Source organism: Myotis nattereri (genome assembly GCF_964212035.1).
Source record: "Myotis nattereri genome assembly, chromosome: 9".
Lineage (NCBI taxonomy): Eukaryota > Metazoa > Chordata > Mammalia > Chiroptera > Vespertilionidae > Myotis > Myotis nattereri.
The window spans coordinates 70,932,301-70,943,587 of record NC_138084.1 but is presented as its reverse complement, the minus strand read 5'-3'; the positions used below and the strand labels follow the sequence as shown (position 1 = coordinate 70,943,587).

Here is an 11,287-nt window from a genome sequence, read left to right as displayed (position 1 = left end):
TCCATAAGGGTAATGACCTTGTCTGTCTTGTTCCTTGTTGTTTTCCCAACACCTAGAACAGTACTTGCACACAGCAGTTGCTCTGCAAATTGTTTTATATTGATTATAATAAGTAGATTGTAATAAGTGCTGACAACCATGTGCACTCATGCTATGGCAGCAGAGCATTAACTCAGTTTAGGGTTGGGGAGGCCTTCAGAAAGAAGGTGGCATTTTAGTTTGGAGAGTGGGTAGGACTTCGTGAGGTAGAATAGAAACAGAAGAGTATTCCAGAAAGGGTCTAACAGGGGTGGGCAAACTTTTTGACTCGAGGGCCACAATGGGTTCTTAAACTGGACTGGAGGGCCGGAACAAAAGCATGGATGGAGTGTTTGTGTGAACTAATATAAATTCAAAGTAAACATCATTACATAAAAGGTCTTTTTTTTATATAGTTTTATTCATTTCAAACGGGCCGGATCCGGCCCGCGGGCCGTAGTTTGCCTACGGCTGGAACAAAGGCATTGTATTATGACGAGCATGACATGTTTGGCAGATGGTAAAAAGCTGGTTTTTTGAGCATCGATACTTTAAAACAGGGGTGGGGAATATCCAGCCCACAGGCCATATAAGGCCTGAGAAACCATTTTCTCTGGTCTGCCAAGACTTTAGGGGTGAATTAAATGTTTGACCAAACATAGCAGGCTGATTTTTAAGTTGATAATTTTGTATGGCCATGAATGATGTTATAAATATCCAAATGGCCTTTAGCAGAAAAAAGGTTCCCCACCCCTGTGGACAGCATTAGTCCACACAAGCATATCTTACTTTATGTAATAGTTGTGAAACAAGGACCACAGGGGAGTACAACCCGTTAAATTGCTTTTAAAAGACTATGAAGTGAAATTCTTTTGTCATATGGATAAAACAGCCCATAGAGAACCCCTCCTGAAAAACTTTTTCCTCCAAAGAGGACCGATATATAGCCTTAGACTAGGTTTTTCCAAGAGAAAGGAAGTATGAAGAAACTGGTCAGTTGAAAGAAAAGGTCATAGTGGCCAATGCTTTTAACAAGGATAAAAAAATTAGATCAAGGATTTAAAGTTGTTTAATGTGAGGAGGGAACACGGTAAATTTTCACCATTTAAGGATGGGTTATCACTAACCCAATCTTTCATAAAAACAGAATCGTGGAGGTGGCACCTGCAGGGACTTTTATTTCGTGAACATGTGCTATGTAACAGGTGCTTTGCAGAAATTGCCTCAATCCTTACAACCTCCCAGAAAGACAGATGGAGAGGAAACAGGTGCAGAATAGCGAGGTAGCCTAGGGGGTGGTAAATGACCCTGAAATCAAGACTGACCTCTGAGCTCATCCTCTTTCCCTGACCCTATGCTGCCCTAACATAAGAAGCTCCTTTAGCAGATATAGAGAAAACGTCCTTCATCAATAATAATAATAAAAAAAAATACAATAGCAGAGAAAGGCACAAGTCACCCACCGTGTGTGTGTGTGTGTGTGTGTGTGTGTGTGTGTGTGTGTGTGTGTGTTAGTAGATGAGTTTTGGCCCAGGCCTACCGCACTGTAAAACAATGTTTCCAAAATAGCCCACGCCACACTGTCTATAATTCATGCATTATAATTAACCCCGGGGTCAAGGTATTGTTTCTGAAGCCCTAGTTGAAATGCAGATATGTGACCCGGGAAGACTGACACATCTCTCAATTACACCTAATTAAAGTGCTGGCTCTTTGAGAACTTGACCCGACCGGTTCGGGACTCCAGCAAGGCGGGGGCTCCTGGGCACCCTGCGGGGGAGGCCCCGGGCACAGGGAAGCCGGTGGCGGGTGGGCATCTGGGTTGGGGGCATCACTCGGCCAGTCTGCAGAGGTTGGGACTAAGCGAAAAACAAACTTTGACTTTCCTACAAGTCTCTGGGGAGGGAGCGAGGAATACACCTTGCCCTCCCATTTCAGGACTCTTCTGGAATCCCATTGACACGTCTGAGGTTCACCATCGCCAGTTCCCCTGGCCTCGCCTCCGGGGTCGACCCCGGAGCAAATAACCTGGGCCTCGGCGACCAACCCCTTACCTACCCCACCCCCTTGCCTGCCCAATGCAGCCCGGGCCGCAGATTTAACCCCCCCCCCTCCCCCCCCCTCCCCCGCCTCCACCCGACTCGGGCGCGGGGCCTCGCGACCCCTGCTGCTGCGCCGCGCCCGCCCGCCCGGCTCGGGGACTGGGCATGCTCAGTCGCCGCCCGCGGCGCGCTCCCACGGAACCTCTGCGCGCCCTCCCGCGGCTGCCCGTGGTCGCCGCCTCGCCGCCAGCATCCCGGGTGCCTCCCGGCTTGCTCCGCTCCGCGCGACCCAGATTCCTGCCCCGTCCCCGCCCTCCCGCACCCGCAGCCTGTGCGGCAGCCGCGGCCACCCCAGTCCAGCTCGGCGCCGGGGACGGACGGCGTCCACCGCCTCTGCGCAGCGCGCAGCCCGAGCCCGGGGAGGCGGCGATGGAGAGCCGACTGCCGCGCGCCACGACCTGCTGAGCGCGCTGCTGCCGCCGCGGCCAGGTGAGCCGCGGAGCCTGGGGCCGACCCCGGAGGGGCCGAGGGGCCAGGGGCGAATGCCCTTGGGGGGCGGGGGAGAGGTGGCGGCGAGGACGCGAGGCACCGCGCGAGCTGCGCTGCGTCTGGGGCGCAGCAGAAATGTAGGGTTGCGGACAGAGAGGGGACTTGAATGCAAGTGCACGCTCTCTCCGAGCCGGGGCTTCGTGTCTCTTAGGACGGTGATGCCCCATCCGGTCCCTAAAATTAACACCCGCGGAGCGGCAGGTTGGCACGCGAGGAGGTTTGCGTCTCGGTGCCCGGAGCGGGTCACCTAGCAACTGAACGCCCAGGGCTCGGGAGGAGGCATGCCCGGCGCAGGCCAAAATGGGGAGCGAGGACGAAGGGCGGCCTGGCCGGGTCCTCGGGCCCCCTGCCCCGCGGCCCCTGGCGTGAGGCGGGGCTGGGGTCGCCCGCGCTGCGGGCCCGGAGGAGCTGGGTGCCGGGCCGACCGCGGTTCCTCCTCCAACTGCTGGAAACTCCTCCCTAATTCGAGCCCCTCTCTCTCCTGGGCGGGGGGGATGGAACAGGGTGATGGGGAGCGACGGCCGTGAGAGCTGTTCAAAGGGGGGTAGTGGAGTGTGGCGGTGGGTGTGCTGCTGTGAGTGCCTTTTTTCCCCAAGTGTGGGTGCGGGCTGCTACGACTCACAGTGTTTCTGTTTAACCCCAAGTGGCGAGTCCGGTAACACGCCTTATGAATATTTCAGGAAAGACCTCGCAGGCTCGCTAGCTTCAGATCAAGTTTAATGAATATGTTTGTCAGCCTTTCTGCTCTACACAGACAGGTGGAAGCCCCGCGCTTTGAGCTTTGCCAGTTCCATCCCTTTCCCACACCAACTAGGCAAAGACGCTCCTACCCGCCAGCGAGCTTTGGGTTGGAAACATAAATTGAGTCTGTCGTTTGGAGAGACCAGTTTTGGGCAGGCATCCAGGCATTGTTCTGCATCTCTGCAGTGTGTGCGTGTGTGCGGGAGCTTGACAGCCGTCCTCCCCGGGGCTGCCAATATGGTGGAAAGCAGGTGTGCTTGTGTTGGGACAAGCGTCTTGATTCGTTCTCATCTTAGGACACCGGGTAGTTAGAGCGGACTTAGTCATTGTCTCCCTAGAAGTCATCTCTGAGACTAGTCTAGCTGAAATTTGAGGAAGGCACAGTCTTGTCTCCCTCTGCATTGGGAGGTATCTATTTCCTCTTAATTCTTTCGTGGAAATGAGAAATGAATGCCCTTTCTGTAATCACTGTCAAGATCACTGAAAGAATGTGTTAATATAGGGAACTTTCAGGACTGGAGCAAGCTGTAGGGCGTGTTTCCTTCTACTTGGGGTTATAACTTCTATTGCACCATCAGCATTAATCAGTCTACCGGCAGGCACAGCAGTTTTTTACTCTGAAATGGGAAGAAACCGGCTTCTTTCCTCCATGAATGAGACAGGTATGTCTGTGAACAACCTGTGAGGAATTCCTCTGTTGACCAAGATTTCAAGCCTCCGAAATGTACACGATTCTAAAAGAGGCAACTGTTCCCCTTGCCCGCCCATACCCAGTAACGCTGAAGCACTTGGATTTGCAGATGCTTCACATTCAGAAAGGCTTTGCCAACAAAGACCGATGGCGGTTACATCACAGGCTCCACCTCTGCCTGCCAGGCTGCTTCTCCCCAACCTGTTAGCAAGGACTGTATGCCTCCCTGTGCTCTTTTAATGAAGAAAGGAAATTCCAGAAGGAAAGACTTGTTTAGTTCCCTCATTGTGTTTTGCTGGTTTAATTAAAAATATGAAGATTTCAAAAGCGGTTTATTATTACTACATGTAAACCAGGACTTAACTGAGGCAGGGTAATAACTCTATAAATATCAGCTTTCCGAGAGATATTGAATAACATTACAGTATTCTTTTTGCTAAAATTATTGATAGATGGTATTGAAGGGGATTCTTTGAAATAGCAAAATAAGTGAAAATTTTACATAATAAACAGCTTTTTCTAAAAGATGTGACTGGGATGCTCAGAGAGATACTCAGCTGCATTCACAGACAAAAATCTGGCCAGTTGTGCAGAGTTTAGATGTATACTACCAGGAGCTCTAAAGAAGTATTCCTTGAGCCCTCTGAGAATTTTTAGAGCCACTGGCAGAGTTGTGAAATTTAGCAAATAAAAATACAGGTTGCCATTTAAATTTTATTTCTGATAAACACTAAATAATTGTTTTTAGTATAAGTATGTCCCATGCACTATTCAGGGCTTGATTATACTAAAAAAATAAAAAATAAAAAAATTACTTGTTGTTTATCTAAAATTCAATTTTGAATGGATAGCCTGTATTTTACCTGGCAACTCTAGTCACCAGAAATGTCTTATTCCTCTTTTTGGGGGTCACTTAAGGGTGAAAAAATAAAGTGGAGCAGAAACCATATGCTGGTTTGTAATCTGGGACAAGCTCAATTCTGGTTCAAGCTATTGAAAATAGCTCATGCTTAAAAGTAAGTATTTCTTGAATATCTTTGCTCGCTAGGCTTAGTGGGAGGTGCCAAAGATACAAAGATGAGTAGGAAAGGGAGAGGGTTTGCATTATAAGATGTGAGACTTGCTATGCCAACTGTCTGTGGGGTCCTCAGGAGCTTGGGAGGGACACTGAATTCTGCTGGGCAGCCTTTGACAAGTCTGGCCTTGAAGAAGAAAGTGAGGTCTTATCCTGGGAAGGAAGGAGGGGAAAACCCAGGGATTTATACTTCATGGAGTGGAACTGGAAGTTAAAGGATTTTACCAGATGGCCTCAGTCAGAGGACAGAGAATGAGAGAAGTGAGAAAGGGGTTCTAAAGAAAGGCTTTAAATAGTTGCTGGTGGGCATGAAAGAGGGAGCTGAAAAGGGACAAGTGCAAGGATTGGTAAATGGTACTTGAGTGAATGCATCGCATTGAATTTTAAAAAGTAGCTGTTCTGCCCTTGGACTAATACCCAAGGTTTTCCTTTACGATTCTGCTGCCATCCTGGTTTCCTCAGGTAAAAGGTCAAACAATACTGGAACACAGTATTTAAAAGTCTTACTATTTTTACATAAAAGTAGATGGTTAAGTGTAATATTTGAGGTGCTGATCAATATACAGTGGCTTCTGGCACAAATTTCTGAAATAAGATAAGCAGATGCTTTGGTTCTAGCAAACCTATTTCTTCAAGTAGAAAAAGATGTTAAATTGCAATCACCTTCTGATTTGGCCCAGCTATCCTTAAGAAAGCAGATTCTGAAGATGGAAAGAATGTGGATTTTACAGAAATAGCACCGTGTGAAAATGACCATATGCTTGTAAGACCACAGAGTACTTACTCTGAATGCTCCAAATGCAATTAATTCCCAAAAATTGCACACCACTTACATTTGTGTCTTTGAAGACCCAGCAGATCCTTTCACTGCTGGCCAGCAGAGGAAGTTTCCAGGGGCATTGAAGATCAAACCAGTGCAGTCCGTGTAGAGAACAGTTCCTCGTTTCTTGAAGATTCCAGTGTGCCAATCTCAAACAAATGAAACAGAATGCCATTCTAGACTGCGCTTCTGTCCACAAACCTCGTTATCTTAGGGATCATCTTCAGAAAAACTTCATACAGTTGGGTGTCAATATGTACAGTTAAATTTCTGCTTCATATTTTACAAAAAGTGCTTAAAACCATGAAAACTACTCTGCTAAAATGTATAATGAAGTAGTTAATTAGGGTCTCTCTTATCAAATTATTATCCTTCAAAATAGAGAAGAAAACAGTTCTATTTCAGGTAGTTATACTGTCTTTATAGTGTCTGCCAAACATGTTCTGCCTTATAATTCTGGTAGTATATATCATTCTGGTAGTATATGAGAGAAAAAAATGTATTAACATGCTGAAGTTACTAAAAGTTCAAGACAGTTGCACTGTAGGTTTTATTTTCAGTGAGATTTCACCTGGATATGACTTATTAAAGAAAGGCTTACTGCAGTGATCTTTAGCAACAGCTTATGGACTATCACCCAGAGAGAGCTTTAACTTAAATTGTGTGCTCAATTCACATTCTAAGTCCTCAGTAAATACTCTGAATTTAAAGAATCTAAACACAGTATGTTCTCCCATCCCAGGAGCTCTTAACTCTTTAGCTCACTTATGCTAGCCATGAGCAAGTTTTATTAAACCTCAGTTTCTGTGTTATAAAAATGGAAGATATGCACATTTGAGAAAAGAATATTGTGCCAACTCCAATCCTCTATGTCTATAAAATAATCATTAATTGGTACTACTGTTCTGAGGGGTAAATAACTTCATTCTCAATGTAATTAGCCAATTTATATGTTGTCTGTGTACTCTTCGTGATGTTTCAGATGCCATAGAAATAATTCACAAGTTGCTATCTTTGCTTTTTTTTTTTTTTTTTGCCTTTTTAGTACAAAGCCAGATGATTGTTGTAAATGCTTAAGGAGAGCTCAGTAACGCTTTTAAAAATCAGTCTTAAGCAAGCTAATGCCTGCAGATTCAAAGGTCTTTACATAGCTTTTAAATATTGTTTCCATTTTAATCATTGGGATTAGGACTTGGATAATTAGAATGTTGGTATAAGAGCTTGTTTCAGCTGCTGTAACTCTCCTTCCTCTTTCCCTTGTACAAGTACATGGTTAAAAGCTGCCATATGCTTTGAAGCCATTATTCATGGTGAGACCAATAATTTATTTCTCACACAGCTGTTTTTTGGTTTAGCAAATATCATCAATGACATCATAAACTCTGTTCCCTAATTTTTGTATCTCCAAATTGGCATGATGAATATTTTTAAATATACTTTATTGATTTTTTTACAGAGAGAAAGGGAGAAGAATAGAGAGTTAGAAACATCGATGAGAGAGAAACATCAATCAGCTGCCTCCTGCACACCCCTACTGGGGATGTGCCCGCAACCAAGGTACATGCCCTTGACCAGAATCAAACCTGGGACCCTTCAGTCTGCAGGCCGATGCTCTATCCACTGAGCCAAACCAGTTAGGGCAAAGCAAATGTTTTTAATCAAAAAGTTTAATCATACATTTTATTCAAATGAATTTAAGAAAATGTATGATTAAAGGGATATCAAGTTTAATCAAAGCTGTTTTAATTAAAATATATATTACGTACATCATTAGTCATAATTTTCAAAGCCTATATTAAAATACCTAGCATAGAATTTTTATTTTCATATTATGTCTCATGTATATTGTGTTTGTAGCCCAATATGTGAAACCAGTATATGAAAGTCAAGACTTACAAAATAGAAGAATTGGGTTATGGTATTTACTTTACTGAAGAGTTCTGTATTGTAACAAAAATTTCTCCATTAAAGTGTAATGCCCTAGGATATTTAAAATAGAATCAGACTCATCAAATTTTTACATCTGCACAATCCTGTGGACACATCTATCAAGTTGGCTCCTGAGTAAGTTGCAAAAAGGAGGCCTGACACATGCTGTAATACCTGGATTGATCAGCTGTACCCACAGAATGTTCAAAGATGTGGGAGCCAACATAGAAGGTGGTTTATGCTGGCCTGCTTCATAGCTCTTCCCTCCACCCTAACGTGTCTACAATTTTATTGACAACACAGATACACTTAGATCATACACATATCAGGTTTATTGATAATTCAAAGCTCAAAGCAGTAGTGAATTTGGATGACAGTCAGAATTAAACTTGATATCCCTTAGTCCAAAGCAAAGGCCAAAACTAAGATTATATTTAAGAAAGAATAGATGTTGACTTCGTTTAGAGTCTAAAATCAGTTGCCCAATGACAGGGAGTGGCAGCCTAGCGTAACAACAGTTTAGACTGTAAATAATGATTTTAGTTTGCTTGAGTACTAACCAACTGTACAGAAGAAATCAATATTAGCTTAGGTTGGATTCATAGATGAATAGAGTCCATATCAAAAAGCTCAGAAACAAACCACATAACACACTGCACCGAAGGTGGTGCGTTTTGGACCACCTATCAAGAATTAATAAGAAGGAATACTGTTATTGGGCAGGAATTTGGTGCACATGAGTTTAAAAATACCTCCTAGCTCTAGCCAGTGTTACTCAGTGGTTAGAGCATTGTCCCGCACACTGAAGGGTGGCGGGTTCAATTCCTGATCAAAGGCACGTACCTGAGTTGCAGGTTCAATTGCCGGCCCCAGGAGGCAACCAATCAATGTATCTCACTCATCTTTCTCTCTCTCTTCCTCTCTCCTTCTCCTCCTCTTCCTCTTTCCCTTTTCCTCTTCCTCCCTTCCAGTCTCTCTAAAAATCAATGGGGAAAATGTCTTCTGGTGAGGACTTTAAGAAGAAAAGCCTCCTAAATCTGATTATGCAGTTTCATTTGAGCTTCCGGGCGCTTACTAGTATACACCAATCTGCCAGTGTGCAAGTCACCTTAGTAACATTTATGTAACAAATAACTATTTTACATTCTTTCTTTTATTTATAATAAATATCCTTTTTTTCTACTTAATACTTACTCCCTAGAAAATTAATCAGTCATTAATTAAAATAAATGCATCTGGCCCTAGACAGTTTGGCTCAGTGGATAGAGCAGCAGCCTGTGGACCACAGTGTCCCGGGTTCGATTCCGGTCAAGGACATGTACCTCAGTTGCAGGCTCCTCCCTGGTCCAGGCCCTGGTCAGGGCTTGTGCAGGAAGCAACCAATCAGCGTGTTTCTCTCATCAGTATTTCTCTCTGTCTTTCCCTCACTCTCTCACTCTCTCTAAAAATCAATGGAAAAATATCCTCGGGTGAGGATTAAAATAATAATAATAATAATAATAATAATAATAATAATAAATAATTAATAAAATAACTTCATCTACTCTGTGACCACCCCTGGGTTGAATTAAATATCTTACTTCCAGGTATTACTTTTTTTTAAATTTACCTTTATTGTTGAAAGTATTACAGTTGTCCCCTTTTTCCCCCATTGACTCTCTACCCCACTCCCGGCCCTCCCCAGTCCTTTACTGCACTATTGTCTGTGTCCATGGGTTATGTATATCTATAATAATAAAAGCATAATATACTAATTAGACCGGACATCCTTCCGGATGACCTTCTGGATGAACCCGGGGCTGCAAGGGAAGCCCGGGTCCCGGGTGCCAGAGAAAAGCTAGTGGCAGCAGCCGGGGGAAGGAAGGCCTACTCTTGCATGAATTTCATGCATTGGGCCTCTAGTTTGCATATAAATTCTTTGGTTAATCTCTTCCTGTCCACCCTCCCCACCCCACCCCCACTTACCTCTGAAATATGTCAGTCTGTTCCATGCTTCAATGTCTCTGGGTCTATTTTGTCCATCAGTTTATTTTGTTCATTGGATTCCACATATAAGTGAGATCACGTGATACTTGTCTTTCTCTAACTGGCTTATGTTCTTTAACTACCTGAGATTATGCTTGAAATTCTTAGTTCAAAACTATAAGTGTTTTGAATAGCCATAAAATAGGCCTGTGCCCAGGTTCTAAGATAAAATTGCATAGTACACCTAATCAAATTAGACAAAGATGAAAGGCAAAAGTGTTCACTCCGTGCACACTCTGTGTACTCTGTTTCTCTGCACTTCGGCTTTCAAACGTATTCGTTTATAGTATTAAGTGGACACCTGGCATTCCTTTTGAGCACTGCCATCTGAACCCCTTGCCCATGTTGGAGGGTCTTCCCCATTATGAGGCAGAGCCCACTCCCCACTATAAAATTGCCAGGTGCTTTCATTCCCAGACATCCTGTATCATAGGCATAGGCATAGGCATAGGTATCTGGCCCAGGCCCCAGACTCTGCCCCAGAGATTCCAGTCAGCAATGCCCCTTTGACCGGTGCTGGTCCAGCTCCAGAGCCTGGACCTGGTGGCAGCAGGAGCGGTGCCTATACTGGATCAGCTCTGTGTCATTCCAGGAGTTATTTTGGGGGCTACATAAGCTCGAAACCCAGTTTTCCAGCCATCCTGGAGATTCTGTGGGTAACCTTTAGAACAAAGTTTGTTTCTGCTTAAATAAGCAGAGCTAGTTTCTGGGGGGTTTTGGTTTTGGTTTTTCAGTAATAAACCCTGAGTGGTACAGGGTGGAAACCCATGCTCCCATTGGCATGTTAGTCACTAGGAACCATTGAGAACAAAGCACTTAGAAAGGCACAAAAGGACATGTTTATCCATCCTCTGAGTGTTTCTGGAACAAATCACTCTGCTTGGCACTGAACAGGACAGGCACACAGAGCTGGTATTTTCAAATTAGGGGTTATGGGGATGAGGAGGAGGAGGTGGGAACACCACTTGCAAACAGATGTAGGCAGATATCCATATGTGGATTTCCTGATTCTAATGATTGATTTAGTGTAGGGGTAAAGGGTTGGAATAAGAAAGGATACTTTTGGAGAATATGCTGTCTTTCATCAATTTCAAGAGACAAGTTTTTTTCACTTTAACATTTATGAAATTAGAGCACACTGTTAGAGTGTGTCGTGTTTTAATTAACACCCTTTTTTCCTCAACCGATCTAACATCTTTCACCAAATCTAAGATTTCACTGATAGACACCATACATTTTTTTTTACAGATTAGAAAAAATCTTGGCAAGTAATTACTAAAAAATGACAGTGCCTAATATTATACTGGAGGCTGTAGAGTAGAGACTTTAAAAAGACCCCAAGAGAACTAAGGCAATCATGGAAATAGTGTGGATTAAATGCCAAATACCTGTTCATT

General features: G+C 44.1%; 1 protein-coding gene across 2 annotated transcripts in view; it reads left to right on the top strand.

Moving 5' to 3' along the window:
- Nucleotides 1–2,278: 2,278 nt before the first annotated feature.
- The window catches only part of ELMOD1 (ELMO domain containing 1), a 69,293-nt gene continuing 60,284 nt past the window's right edge, over nucleotides 2,279–11,287 (top strand). For both annotated transcript variants that reach the window (XM_081099635.1, XM_081099634.1), the window contains exon 1: nucleotides 2,279–2,549. The gene's annotated coding sequence lies outside the window, so the exon portion shown is untranslated. The remainder of the gene's footprint in view (nucleotides 2,550–11,287) is intronic.